The 13,715-nt window shown below is 40.8% G+C and overlaps 1 long non-coding RNA gene across 1 annotated transcript in view; it reads left to right on the top strand.

The window, feature by feature from the left end:
* Positions 1–7,361, top strand: part of LOC135320711 (uncharacterized) — a 29,899-nt gene extending 22,538 nt beyond the window's left edge. Inside the window, exons 4-5 of the long non-coding RNA XR_010379975.1 lie at positions 3,452–4,096; positions 7,282–7,361. This is a non-coding gene — a long non-coding RNA (uncharacterized LOC135320711). The remainder of the gene's footprint in view (positions 1–3,451; positions 4,097–7,281) is intronic.
* Positions 7,362–13,715: the final 6,354 nt, after the last annotated feature.

Genomic DNA, 13,715 nt, shown 5'->3' with positions numbered 1-13,715 from the left:
CTATCTATTAAGAAATCAGCAGAAGACATTAGAAAGTTCTCTTGCAATGCACTTGTTTCTATTTTGGTGCATTTAGAATCATTTCTTTATTATCAACTTTGGCCATTTAAATTAGAATATATATTGTTGTAGGCCTACTGGGGTTCATTATGCTTGGACCCTCTGTGCTTCCTGTGTTGAGATAGTTGGTTCTATATTTGGTTTAAGAAAATTTCAGTCTGATTTCTTCAAATATCTTTTCAAACCATTTGCCTTTCTTCTTTTCCATGTGGGTTCCCTATGAGTCATAGACTGGTATGTTTTCTCGTATCCCAGGTTTCAGTTGCATTGCTTGCATTGGTTTTCACTTGCTTTTCTATGTCGTGTTCTGACTGAGTGATTGCGGTTATCCTGCTTTTGAAGTCACTTATTTGTTCCTCTGCATTATCTAGTCCGATTTGGACAGTCTTTAGCTTAGCTATTCTCACCGTTGAGTTTTCTGATTCTATTTGGCTCATCTAAAGTGTTTCTCTTTCCATTTATACTAGCCTGCATTTGTATTCATAGACTCAAGATTTCCTTCAGTGTTTTTATGTCCTCCCTTTTCAAGTCATGTTCTAGTAAATTTTGGTGGTCTAATACATTGGATGTTCTTTCAGGAGACTCCTGTCTTTTGAAAATTTGGAATGGTTCTTTTAATTTTATTATATCTCTCTATCGCTATGGGTTAAGGATTATCAGTTATCTATTATAGACTTGAACAGCTTTTGTAAGTGAAATCATTTCTGTGCACATTTAGTATTAATGCTGTGAGGATTGTTTTTGGTATGTAATGATGCCATGCATTCCTTCTGTGTCTGTTGCCTGTTATATCTATGATTGCTAGTGTGGTTTTTGTTGTGGTGAATACAACCTATTCTAGTAAAGTTAGCAGAGTTTCATTTTGGTTAAATGCTTATCATAGCTCTGACAGTGCTGGGACTAGTAATTTTTGCTGGAATACAGGCTTCCAAATGGTTTCTGGCTGCCGGCTGGATATGTGGATAGGGAATGGTTCCAATACACTCTCATGAAAGTGCATTCGTCCTTACTATTGCCACGGAAAATTCAAAATTTTATAATGGGTTCCCTCAGGTTCTCTGCAAACAAAAACAAAAGTGGAAACAAATCTAATGATGTCACACATTAGAACCTGTTGAAGCGTGCAGTGCCACAGTTGGGTCCTTAGTGTAGTACTGGGTCAGCACCACAACTATTGTTGCATTAGCATGTGGTAGTCAAGTCTGATGGAAAGGCTTCAAATTCACATATTGTTCAGCAGATCTCTGCTCCAAGAACTCTTGCAATAAGGCATTGGAACTCAAAGGCAAGCATGGGGCATTTCAAAAACCTCTGCTTTGAACAATAAGAAATTTCAATCCTGCCTATGAAAGTTGCAGATCCTTGGGCTATAGAATCTGATTTCAACAATAAATTTCCCTGGATTCTAGAAACTAGATGAAGATGGCTCTGAATGAGACCCATTTCTCCTTTATGGAGAAAATGAGCAATTATACCATGGATGTGGAAAGACTGTGACTAAGGCCCTGGGTTACTAAGCTAATCCACAACACATATGCCAGCAGATTTAATATTAAGAGAGGACCCAGGCAGATCTGTTCTCTAGATAGTACCAACCACAGCCCAAAACAATCTGCAAACCCCTGGGAATAAATTTGTGACATCAGCCACAGCCCTAACACACAGATTCCACAGGCACTCCTAGCTCAAAATTAACAGGTGGAGTATTGGTCTGGGAATGAATTGCAGAGAAATTTTGTGATTATTGCTTTCAGATATGTCAACCAAACGTCCACTATGCACTCTTTTAACCCTCAGCACATTGTCTTCCATCTCAAATGACCTGTCCACTTTAGAGTGTGCATTCCAGTAAAACACAGTTTCCCCTTTACTGTTCCCTCACCAAAGGTCAGGTCCTGCACTGATTTCCATTCTCTAATTTGCCTTCTACTCTTTCCAGGTTATGTGAGAATTTTCTGACTTTTGAAGTAAGAGATGTTTGGGCATTTTTCAGCAGGGTTCCTGAGCCAAGGGCTGGGAGAGTGTATGTTTATCTTGCTGTATACATGGGAGTGAGTGAGCGAAGTTTGCACTGGTACTCTGCCAGTTTGGCATGGATAAATTAACACAATTTAGTCATAACTCACAGACACTTGATTCTTGTTTAGCTATTTTTCTGTATATCAGTTGTGGGAGGATGTGTCCGAAAACTCCAGGTCTGACAATGTGTTCATACCTCATTGCAGACTTTCAAATAATAAACAGTATTAAATTACATACATGGGAAATGTATCAAAATAAATACAGTTTTAGAAACATACTATATCTAACTATAAGACAGAGTTGCCAAATTTAGGTACCAGCTTGAAATATCCAAATAAGAAAAATGCACAGAAAATATAAATTAGCAGCCAAAAGTCATGAAGGAGGCAGGTCAACAGTTTTCTCTTGGTGCCTCCAGCACTAACAGAAACAATGAAATAATTCTTAGAACCATTAACAACCACAACCCTAGGTTTCCATTGTGCGTGTGGTGCCCTTTCCTAATAATGACACATACTGGTCAATGTTGGTGATTCAAGGGAAAAAATTATTATTTAGGAAACCACAAAGAAACCCAAACAATGTATTTTTACATAGGCTTGGTTTCAATAGCACTTAGAGATATTATAGATATGAGAACACTGCCGCAGCTTTGCTAGGCTATTGAGAATCATGTGCTCTTCTATCAAAGATGAGAATGTTTAATCGACTAATTATGTTGAGAAAAGCAATTTAACCCAAAAAATACAGCAATCACATTATATCCTGCTCCTGGGACTTGACAAAAGGGAAAAGACGGTCCACAAAAGAAGTGTCACTACATATCTATCCCAACAATTACACTTCATTTCAGTAACTGAATTATAATAGTTACAAATACTGTTTTGAAAAAATGAGGATAAATAAATATCCAAATTCAGGCAAAAAATGCACTCACTTACAAAACTCCCTTCACACCAAAGTAGACATAAGCCCAGCATTTGCTGAATCTAGGGGAAGATCATCATTTCAAGGTGTGAGCGAAGAATTCAATACCAATCTGTTTTAGTCGAAAGTAGTTGACAATGGAGGAGTTCACTGTTGTGCACAGAATGTGAAGGAGGAGGAACTCTGATACAAGGAGGGGCTTGCTCAGCTCCTACTGGCTTCATTGCAACTCAAGTGCTGATTCTTTGATATCGATACATGAGGGGAGGGGAGGGAAGAGCAAGTGCTTGGTACCAAGGGCCATCCCTGGGAAAAGGCTTACCTGTGCTTCGTGCTTGGTCGTCTGAGTGGTTTATAAATGCCCCTTGGGACGTGTGGATTCTCACGACCTCTTCCAAGAACATGAGCGCTTTTATCATCTCTGCCATCTCTTCTCTTTTAGACGTCAGTAATCTTGGACCCGTTCTTGGAGCAGAGAATTGAGTACCTTCCTAAAGTGTACGTTGACACTCCATATGTTTCTGCCAGTATCAGCGAGGTTCAATATGTCTCATGAATGTCTTTTGAGCCTGGTATTCTCAACAGAAGTCTCCATGCCAGTATTCTCCATTGTAGCAGAACAACTCTCATCAATGTGTTCGCATCTCACCTCAATTTGTGCAGCCAGCTTTTCTGCCAACTTCCTTCATGTCTCCTATAAAGTCAAATTCTAAAGGACAGGGCAAGTCTGAAAGTACCTCGGAGCCTCACCTGTAAGCTGATGACAGGCAGATCTTCCACTATCTGCCCTTTCAGATTCTGGAAACTGACCCGTGAACTCAGGCCATTGCGCAGCACGAGTATCTCGAACTTACACAGATTCCAGAAAAAGAGACTTAAGCCAAGCTCCATAGAGGGCGGTACCGCCTCCATGACACTGATCCACCCACAGAATTCTGCCCAGTTACCTTGGATCCACCAGCCACAACAATCCTGGCAGAACACACCAAGATTCCACCTGGAATCCAACCGGTAACTGCCATCCCCAATGGTTGCTGCATCTTGTCAGTGTTGGGGGAGGGGCTGCATCAGACGAGAGGTTCCAAAGGTAAATGTGATTCTCTCCATTAGCATCCCATGATCAGTTTTTTCTTCCCTCTATCCTTTTGTACAGATCTGTATACACAGTACAAACGGAGGGAATTCTGTCCATGTTAAGTTTATGGTTTCACACGTCTTTAAACTTTCTAACTGTTAACATTACACAAAGACCCACTATAAGAATCTTTTGTTTGTGTAATATCCATTCACCCACAATGCATATCCGTCTGTTGCTTTTCTGCTGAAATACACACTCTCTCAGAACATGGATCCATTTGTTTCATGGGGGCTGAAATTCCTAGAAGTGAAACCAATCCCAATGTGCACTTTCCTGTCTGTCTCTTTTGCTCTTAGTACAGTTTTGCAGAGCTACTTGTCTTTGTTATAGGTGTATGCCATTTATTCTCTACGTAGGGTTGAATATGCCATTCATTGATCCTGTTGGAAGACTTGTAAACCTATATCACGGAATATGACTCCATCTTATTCAAAATCGGCATTTGGGTTAGGTCACGATATGCTCTTTTGAATCAATATTTATGAATATTAATGCACACGTCTGTGTTCTGAATACATGTGTGTTGATTATATGCAAGCCTCGATACTGGGTCAATGCAGGCTGAATCATCCGTGACATCACTTTGAGTAATTTATTTTGAATTATCATGTTTCCTTTGGATGGATGTCAGCCAACCGTACACTTTTTGTGTTTATTTGTTTGATTGTTTGTTTGCTTGTTGTTTGTTTTGCAAACACATTACGCCATGAATCTCTCCGTTTGCTTCAGAGAGTTATGTAAGCTGATTTACTTAGTATAGTGCTGAAAATCAACTATGATTTCCTGCTCCCCACTTCCATCTTCAGGATTTTGATTTCCTCATTGCCTTTTTGTTTATTCTTTGAAACTCATTGCTCTTCTTGCATTTCCAATAATGGTTTTCTTATTTACATTTCTACTTGCTACTTTTCGATTCAGGGTGGAATTCTCAATCTTCCTTTAAGGATAAATTCCTAACTGCTGAATTCTTCTAAGTTTTGCCGGTCTGTGAAATTATCTAGCTCTGCCTTTAATAGGAATGGCAGTCTTGTAGCATAGGCTACCATAGATTGCAGCTTTTTCTTATTCAGGATTTGGTCTATGTCCTGTCACTCCTTCTATCCTGCAATATTCCTCTCAAAATATAAGCTGAAACCCCTCTGGAGGTAGTGTTGTGACTAAGTTGTTTTCCTCTAGATGCATTTAAAATCACTCGGTTGATCATGAAATTTGTTGATTTGAATAATACTGCTGAATGTAGGTGTATTGGGTTTCCAACTCCTTTGGTATGTGTACTTTCTGATTTCGTATACCTCATTCTTTCTTGTCTTTCAGCAAGTTACAGTCTGATTTTTCTAAAAATATCTTTTCAGACTTTTTTTGTTAATCTTGCTTTTCCATCTGGGACTCTTACGAATCTTACTCTTTCATGCTTTGTCTTACCCCAGGCTTCAACAGCAATGTTTGCATTGGGTTGCACTTCTTTTTCTATGTCTTCTTCTGATCGAGGGATTTCTGTTCCCCTGTCTTCACAGTCTTTCACGAGTCCGTCTGCATTATCAAGTCTGCTTTGGACTGACTTTAGCCCTGATATTATCTCATCCTTGAGTTTTCTGATATTATTTGGCTCGTTTTTAGAGTTTCTCTTCCCCTTTCCTGGATAACTGCCTTTTGTGATTCTGAGACACTGTTGTACTTCATGTTTTCCTCACCTCAGTTTTCAATACATGCTCTGGTAGCGTTTTGCAGTCTAGATGTTTGAAAGCTTATTTTTTGGGCCTTCAAACTCTTTGGAACTGAAAATGGTACTTCCTGTTTCTTTTACTATACTTTTTTATCTCTATTGGTCAAGTAATATCAGATATATAATATAGATTTATAGGGCTTTGTTAAGTGAAAATTTTAGACCATTGGGTGTACAAAGTTCCATGATATTTCTGTGAGGACAATTTTCCCTAGGCATTGATGCCATGTCCTGTTCCTGTGTGTGTTGTCTGGTATATCTCTAATTGCTGGTGTTGCCTTTGTTGTGATGAACACACCATATTTTTTCAATTAGTAAAACTTCGTTTTATTGCACTTACCTCACAATTCTGAAAGTGCAGAGTACACTTCCTGTTCTGGAAATGAAGCTTAAAGGTTTTCAGCACGGCATTCTGCTGTATGTCATATTGGAGTCTTTCCAAAACAGCAAACTGAGAGTGTGCTTGTGCTTTCTATTGCCATGGGAATGTCCCAACGTTACCAGTTCTTCCCAGAGCTCCTCTGTGTACAGAAACACCAGTGGAAACATATGTATGGATGCCATAAATCAGGGCCTGCTGGAATGATCCCGCAGACCGATCTTTGTGTCCTCTGTGCAGTACCATGTCAGTGCCATCCAAAATGTAGCATCCGCATTTGGGAGATAATGCTGAAGGAAATGCTTCAACTTCTCACGTTGTGGACTTTGACTACTCTTCCTTGATCCCTCATCCTTGGGTCGTGGGTGCACGAATGCAACCACAGAGCTGTACCGAATTCTCTTCCTCAAACCAATCCATAATTCCTGTCCAGGTTATGACTGTAGCAGATCCTAAAGGTTTTCATACTGATTTCAAACCCAAGGGCCACTGAATCCCTCAGACCAGATGCACCACATCTCTGATTGAGCCCCACACGTGCTCTATTGGCAAAATGCCAAATTGATCCTGGGCCTGCAAAATGCAGTGGATGTGGCCATGGCACATATCGAAAAAATCAACCTCACACGCCAATGTGGTTGCTTTCTTAATGGGGTAACAGGTCGGTTTGCTCTCTTGATAGAACCCACCACAACCCACAATGCACTCCAGATCCCTGAGACTCAGTGTGTGCCATTATCTGTAGCTCTATACCTCATTTTCCGCTGCCTCTGCTGGCTCAAATTTGGCAGATCGGATCTTTGTCTCAGAATCAATTTTGGGGATATTTTGTGCTGATTTCTATGAGTTATGTCAGCCAAGCATCTGCTGTGCACTCTTCTAACACTCAGCGCATTACCTACAATCCCATCTGTGCTGTCCGCTTGAGAGTGTGCGTCCAAGTAAAACAGAGTTTCCCCTTTGCTGCTCCATCAGCAGAGGTAAGATCCTGCACAGATTTCCATTCTCTACTTTGCCTTCTCCTGCTTCCAGGTTTTCTGAGGCCTCATCCTGTCTTTGGAAGTAACAGACCACACTTCGGAAAGTGTCCTGTGCCAAGGGCTGGGTGAGTGGATGTTTACATTGCTGTGTACATGGGTGGGAGTGAGCGCAGGTTGCACTGGTTCTCTGCCAACTGGGCATCGGTAAATCAACACTTTACAGATATAATTCACAGAATTGTGATGTTTGTTTAGCTCTGTTTAATATGCAGCCATGGTGGGAGGGTTTGTCCGTAGCCTCCAATTTTCACATTGTGTTGATAACTCAGTTGCAGTTTTTAAGAAAGTTAATAGAATTGATTTACATGTTTTGGGATTTATAAGAAAATGAAGGTAGATTTTGAAACATACTAAATCCACCTAGATGCCAGACCTGTCAATTTTGTAACATTATGTCAACTATAAGAAAAATATAGACAGTTATAAAGTAAAATCACTGTCCAATAATTTGAAGGGGATATGTCAACTCTTTACTGTTGAAGCCTCCAACACCAACCGGAACCATGAAGTACCTATTGGAACCAAAAAATAACCGAGAACCTGGGTTTCCCTTGTGCATGTGGTTCCCTTTACTCACAATGACACATACTGGCCAATGTTGGCATTTCAAGGGGTAACATTCCTCTTTAGGAAAATACAAGAAAAACCAAACAAAATTATACATTTAGGCTTGATTCCAAAGCACCTAGAGGCATTTTAGCTATGAGAACCCTGCTGCAGCTATGCTAGGCATTTGAGAACCAATTGTTCTTCTAACATTGATGAGAACGCTTAATCATCCGATCATATTGGGTAAATAAATTTCACACAACCAAGTGTGCACCCACATGATATCGTGCACCCGGGGCTTGTCTGAAGGGAAAGACGCCCCACATAACCTGTGTCTTTAATGTCTTTCACGACTTTTACAGTTCAGTTCACTATCTGACTTATAATATTTGACTATACTGTCTTGAAATACTGAGGCCTAATACATATTTAAGTTCAGTCAAAGATTCCCCTCACCTACCACACTCCCTTCACCCGAAAAAGACTTAACCACAGCATTTGCTGAATCTACGGGAAGGTCATCATTTCTTTGTGTGAGCTGAGTATTAAATTCCTATCTATTTTAGTCGAGAGTATTTGACCTTAAAGGAATTCACCATTCTTCACAGAGTGTGAAGTTGGAGGAACTCTGATTCTAGGAGGGGCTTGCTCTTCTCCTACTGGCTTCATTGCAGCTCAGGATCTGATTCTTTAAAATGGATGACTGAGTGGAGGGGTGGGAAGTGCAAGTGCCTGATAGCTATGCCCAAACCTGGGAAAAGGCTAACCTGGGCTTGGTGCATTTTGGTCTGAATGGTTTGTAAATGCCCCTTGGGACCTGTGGATTCTCGTGACCTCTTCCAAGAACATGAGCGCTTTTATCATCTCCGCCATCTCTTCTCTTTTAGACGTCAGGAATCTTGGACCCGTTCTTGAAACAGGGAATTGAGTAACTTTCTCAAGTGCACGTTGACAATCCGTATATTTCTACCAGTATCACCGAGGTTCAGTAGGTCTCATGAAAGAATTTCGAGCCTGGAATTCTCTAGAGAAGCCTCCATGCCGGTATTCTCCATTGTAGCAGAACAACTCTCATCAATATGTTCGCATCTCTGCTCAATCCATCCAGCCAACTTTTCTGCCAGGTTCTCTTCGTGTCTCCCATAAAGTCGACTTCAACAGGACTGGGCAAGTCTGGAAGTAACTCTGAGCCTCAGTAGTATGCTGATGACAGGCAGATTTTCCACTGTCTGCCCTTTCAGTTTCTGGAAACTGACCCGTGAACTCAGGTCTTTGGGCAGCAGCAGTAACTCGAACTTGCACAGCTTCCCGAACAAAAGACCTAAGCCAATCTCCACATAGGGCAGCAGACCCTCCATCACACTGATCCACCCACAGAATTCTGCCCAGGTACCTTGGTTCCATCAGCCACAACAAGCCTCGCAGTACACAGCAACATTCCTTCTAGAATTCCATCAGGTAACTGCTATCCCCAATGGTTGCTGCATTATTTCAGTGTTGGGGGAGTGGCTGCATTAGACTAGAGGTTCCTAAGGGAAACGTGATTCAATCCACTGGCGTCCAATCGTCCTTTTTTCTTCCCGCTTTCCTTTGGTCCAGACTGTATACACAGTACAAACGGAGGGAAGTGTGTCCATTTTTAGTTTATGTTTTCACACGTCTTGATACTTTCTAACAGTTCACAGTACACGGAGACCCACTAAAGTAAAGTCATGTTTGTGTAATATCCATTCACCCAGAATACATATCCGTCTGTTGCTTTCTGCTGAAACATCCACACTCTCAGAACATGGATCCATTTGTTTCATGGGGGCTGAAATTCCTCGAAGTGAAACCAATCCCAATGTGCCCTTTGTAGTCTGTCTCTTTTGCTCTTAGTAGTTTGGCAGAGCTACTTGTCTTTGCTATAGGCTTATGCCGTTTCTTCTCTACGTAGGGTAGAATATGACATTCGTTCATCCTGTTGGAAGACTTGTAAGTGTATATATCACGTTCTATGAACCAATCATATTCAAAACCGACATTTGGTTTGTGTCACGATATGCACTTATGAATCAATATTTATGAATATGAATGCACGCATCTGTTTTCTGAATACAAGTGTGTTGAGTACATGCTAGCCGCCATACTGGGTCGATGCGTGCTGAATGATCCTTGACATCACTTTGAGTATTTTGTATCGAATAATCATGGTTCTTTGGTATATGTCAGCCAACTGTAACCTTTTGGTGTTTGTTTGATTGTTTGTTTGTTTTGCAAACACATTAGGCCATGCATCTCTACTTTTGCTTCAGACAGACAATAATATAAGCTGATTCACTTAAGATAGTGCTTAAAATCAACTATGATTTCCTGCTACCCTCTCCCATCTTTAGGACTTTGATGTCCTCCTTGCCTTCTTCTTGTTTCTTCTTTGCAACTCATGCTCTTCTTGCATTTCCAAAAGTGGTTTTCTTATTTCCATTTCATCTTGCTACATTTCTACTCAGGGAAGGATTCACAACTTGTGTTTTAGGATCAGTTTCAAACTGCTGAATTCTTTTAAGATTTGCTGGTCAGTGAAATTCCCTAGCTCTGCCGTTCTTAGAAACGGCGGTCATTTGGCATTGGTTACCGTAGATTGCAGCTTTTTCTCATTGAAGATATGGCCTATGTCCTGGCACTCCTACCTGTCCAGCAAAATTTCTGCCGAGATATGAGCTGAAACCCCACTGGAGGTTCTATTGTGAATAAGTTGCTTTCCTCGAGGTGCATTTTAGATCACTGGGATGAACATGAACTTTGTTTATTTGAATTCTACAGCTGCTTGTTGGTGTATTGGGATTTCACCTCCTTTGGATGCTGTGTACTTCCTGAATTCGTATAGATGATCCTTTCTTGGCTTTCAGCATGTTTCATTGTGATTCTTCTACAAACACCTTTTCAGAATTTTTTATTTTATCTCTTGCTTTTCCTTTTGGGACTCTTATGAATCCTATTCTTTCATGCTTTGTCTTACACCAGGATTCAACAGTGATGTTTGCGTTGGTTTACACTTGCTTTTCTATGTCTTTATCTGATCGAGGGATTTCTGTTCCGCTGTATTCACAGTCATTCACGAGTCCCTCTGCATTATCTAGTCTGCTTAGGACTGACTTTAGCCCAGTTATTATCTCATCCATTGAGTTTTCTTATATTATTTGGTTCTTCTCTAGAATTTCCCTTCCCCATTTCTGGTATTCTGCCTTTTGTGATTCTGAGCCTCTGTTGTACTACAGTGTTTTTCTCACCTCCGTTTTCAATGCTTGCTCTGGTAGAGTTTTGCATGTAGTTGCTTGAAAGCTTATTGTTTTGGCCTTCAATCTCTTTGGAACTGAAATGGTACTTCCTGTTTCTTTTACTATATTTCTTTTTCTATCTTGGTCAAGTACAATCAGGTATTTAATATAGACTTACAAGGCTTGGTTAAGTGAAAAATTTAGACTCTTTGGTGTACGCAATTCCATAATATTTCTGTGAGGACAATTTTCCCTAGACATTGAGGCCATGCCCTGTTCCTGTGTGTGTTTTCTTGTATATATCTAATTGATGGTGTTGCATTTGTTGTGATGAACACACCATACTGTTTCAGTTAGTAGAACCTCATTTTTATTACACTAATCTCACAATTCTGAAAGGGCACAGGGCACTTACTCTAGTGGAAATGAAGCTTCTATAGGTTTTCAGCTCTGCATTCTTCTGTATGTCATTTTGAAGTGTCTCCAAAACAGCCAACGTAGAGTGAGATTTTTCTTTCTACTGCCATGGGAATGTCCCAATGTTACCAGTTCTTCCCAGAGCTTCTCTGTCTACAGAAACACCAGTGGAAGCATATGTATGGATGTCATACTTCAGGGCCTGCTGGGATGATCCCGCAGACCGACGTATGTGTCCTCGGTGCAGTACCCTGTCAGTGCCATCCAAAATGTAGTATCTGCATTTGGGTGATAATGCTGTAAGAAATGCTTCATCTTCTCATGCTGTGGACTTTGACCACTCTTCCTAGTTCTCTCATTCTTGAGTAATGTTTTCACCAAGGCAACCACAGAGCTCTTCCGCATCCTGTGCCTCAAACCAGAATGTAATCCCAATCCAGGTTATGAATGTAGCAGATCCTAAATATTTTAATACTGATTTCAAACCCAACGACCCCTGGAACCCTCATCCAGATGCATGATCCCTCTGATTGAGCCCCACACGTGCTTTATTGGCAAAATGTCAAAATGGACCCTGGTCCTGCAGATGCAGTGGATGTGGCCATAGGACATATCGAAAAACTCAACCTCATGCGCCAGTGTGGTTGCTGTCTCACTGAGGTCACAGTCCCTTTGCTCTCTTGAAAGTACCCACCAAAACCCACAGTGCACTCTAGATCCCTGAGTTCTGCGAGAGCCATCATCCATAGCCCTATCCCTCTTTTTCCGCTGCCTCTGCTAGCTCAGATTTGGCAGCTCGGATCTTGGTCTCAGATTCAATTTTGGGGATATTTTGAGCTGATTTCTTTGAGTTCTGTCAGCCAAGCATCTGCTGTGCACTCTTCTAACACTCAGTGCATCACCTTCAATCCCATGCCTGCTGCCCACTTGAGAGTGTGCTTCCAACGAAAACAGAGTTTCAACTTTGATGCTCCATTACCAGAGGTCAGATCCTGCACTGGTTTCCATTCTCTACTTTGCCTTTTCCTGTTTCCGGTTTTTCTGAGGCCTCATCCTGTCTTTGGAAGTAACAGACCACTCTTAGGCAAGTGTCCTGTGCCAAGGGCTGGGTGAGTGTGTGTTTACAATGTTTTGTGTATGGTAGCTAGTGAGAGCAGTTTGCACTGGTTCTCTTCCTACTGGGAATCACCAAATCAACACTTTTCACAAATAATTCACAGAAATAGGATATTTGTTTCGCTCCGTTTTCTTTACAGCCATCGTCGGTGGGTTTTTCTGAAGACTCCAGCTTTGACCTTATGTTGATAAGGCAGTTGCAGTCTTTCATAAAGTTAACGGTATCGATTTACATGTTTTGGGATTTATATGAATGTGAAGTTAGATTTTGAAAATTACCAAATCAACCTAGAAGCCACACTTGACAGTTTCTGTAAGAATTTGTCAGCTTTAAAGGATAAACAGTCAGTCTCAATGTAAAATAGCAGTCCAAAACTTTGAAGGAGACATGCCAACTCTTTTCTCTTGAAGCCTCCAACAACAAAAGAAACAATGAAATAAATATTGGAACCATGAAATAACCCCCATCCTGTGTTTCCCTTGTGCACCTGGTGCCCTTTAATCCCAATGACACATACTAGGCAATGTTGGCATTTCAAGGGGTAACATTCCTCTCTAGGAATATACAAGAAAATCTAAACAGAATATATATATTTAAGGTTGATTCCAAAAGCACTTAGAGGCATTTAACTATGAGAAACCTGCTGCAGCTATGCTAGGCTATTAAGAACCAGGTGCTCTTCTATCAGTGCTGAGAAGTCTTAATCATCCAATCATGTTGGGTAAAGCAATTTAACACAACCAAGTCTGCACCTCCAAGATATAGTGCACCCGGGGCTTGACGGAAGTGAATGACTGTCCACATAACCTGTGTCTTTAATGTGTTTGGCGATTTTACAGTTCAGTTCACTATCTGACTTCTAATATTTTCCTGTACTGTCTTGAAAAACTGAGGCCTAATACATATTCAAGTTCATTCAAAGATTCCCCTCACTTCCCACACTCCTTTCAGCCCAAAGAATACATAACCCCTGCATTTCCTGAATCTAGGGGAAGGTCATCATTTCTTTGTGTGAGCTAAGTATTCAATTCGTATCTATTTTAGTCGAGAGTATTTGACCTTTAAGGATTTCACAGTTGTTCACCG

The sequence above is a fragment of the Camelus dromedarius genome, unplaced genomic scaffold (genome assembly GCF_036321535.1).
Source record: "Camelus dromedarius isolate mCamDro1 unplaced genomic scaffold, mCamDro1.pat HAP1_SCAFFOLD_114, whole genome shotgun sequence".
In the NCBI taxonomy this organism is placed as follows: domain Eukaryota; kingdom Metazoa; phylum Chordata; class Mammalia; order Artiodactyla; family Camelidae; genus Camelus; species Camelus dromedarius.
This window is presented reverse-complemented; position numbering and strand designations above follow the sequence as displayed.